The sequence below is a fragment of the Austrofundulus limnaeus genome, unplaced genomic scaffold (assembly GCF_001266775.1).
Source record: "Austrofundulus limnaeus strain Quisiro unplaced genomic scaffold, Austrofundulus_limnaeus-1.0 Scaffold17, whole genome shotgun sequence".
Classification (NCBI taxonomy): domain Eukaryota; kingdom Metazoa; phylum Chordata; class Actinopteri; order Cyprinodontiformes; family Rivulidae; genus Austrofundulus; species Austrofundulus limnaeus.
In genome coordinates, this window is record NW_013952419.1 from 3182116 (window position 1) to 3183624 (window position 1509).

The window sequence follows — 1509 nt, forward strand, 5'->3', positions numbered from 1 at the left end:
CGTTAAGCCTAATTTATTTTTGTTATTTAATGACCTCACCGCTGTAAAATGAAGAGAAWTTTTCCCTCCTACAATTTTATCTTTAGTACACACTGCTGAAAGGTTATTAGCCAACAAAGTAAAGCATCATCACAAACCTCACAAGCTGAATGTTCTCATTTTCAGTTAATAAGAAACAATAAACTTTTATGATGATCGTCTCGTGTGTATTTACCGCTGCACTGTTTAGGGTCATGCTCATTTTTACATATGCCACAAGGGGTTGAAGGAACAGTTTGGCGARCTGTGTTATTCCGCCCTACATAAAACTTCCTCTTAAAGAATTAAAACAGATACATCAAAGCTGCTGCTGGAGTCGAGGAACACAGCTGAGAACCCCAAGAAGTGTGAAGGAAGATTGAAGCTTCCCGGGCGTTTCTCCGCCACGCTCTGCTGAGTTTAAATCGTCCGAGTGTGGCGTGAGCTCGTTTCAGTCGGTTGACCTGTTCTCCACAAAAAGCCAAAACACGACACCCGATGGGTCCGTTGTTATCCATCATCCTCATCTGTCGAGCCGCTACATGTTGCTGGTGACAGTCATCATCTATCACGGTTATGTGGCTGCTCGCTTTCAAGTGAGCGTGAATTTAAGCGTAGTGCTCCGGTTTTAACCTCTTTTTGTTCAGAGAGGACTCGAATAAGCTTACATTCACCTAAATTACTTCTCAGGGGCAAGTTTAATCACCGTCTTTCACTCYTGGAAATTAATTTTCAAGCTCTTATACATTTAATCTGACTTAACAGTTTAGTGGGATAATTGGCAAGCRGAATAGATTTTTTTTCTTCTCGCCCAGATAATGGCACGGTGGAAGGAGTCAAAAAGGTGCACAAAAATGAGATTATACACGGTTTGTGTCTTGGTGAGAAAGTATTATGTAAAACCCTGTTTCACGAACAGATGTATGTAATGTCATTAAAGGATTCCTAAAATTAATGCATATTTCTCACTGCCTTTAATGCTTTAAAGTCAGRAGATCACCTTATTATATGACAGATTTGTAGTCATTTTGGGAAAACCAAGTAATCATGTGTCACATCTTGAAAGACGGTAGCACTCAGAGTACATGTGGTGAATGACTCTCAGCTACTACCACAGCCAAGATTAGTAAAATATGTATAAAACTGACATGGCAGAATTTGATATATGTTTTTGCACAATCTGTTAGTGCTCAGAATATGTGGTGCGGGTCAGTCTTAGCTACTACCATGCCAAATTCAGTGTTAAACAGTTAAAGTCACCTTTAGGAATATTATTTGAATAAAAGTCTTAAAGAATCTAATTTTTTTGTACTTAAGTATTAAAAGTAAAAGTATTGATTTAAAACGAGCAGTTAGATTTTCATTAATGACATTTATTAAGAGGTGACCTCCCTAAAAAATGCAGAAATGACTGTATTGTATTAAAATAACTAATTGATGTAAAATTTAGGATGCACTAGTCCAGCTGTTCCAGTTTATATATATATATAT

At 37.4% G+C, this 1509-nt stretch overlaps 1 protein-coding gene across 1 annotated transcript in view; it reads right to left on the minus strand.

Moving 5' to 3' along the window:
* nbeaa (neurobeachin a) overlaps positions 1–1509 on the minus strand; it is a gene marked incomplete in the record, with an annotated part of 147512 nt that overhangs the window by 57682 nt on the left and 88321 nt on the right.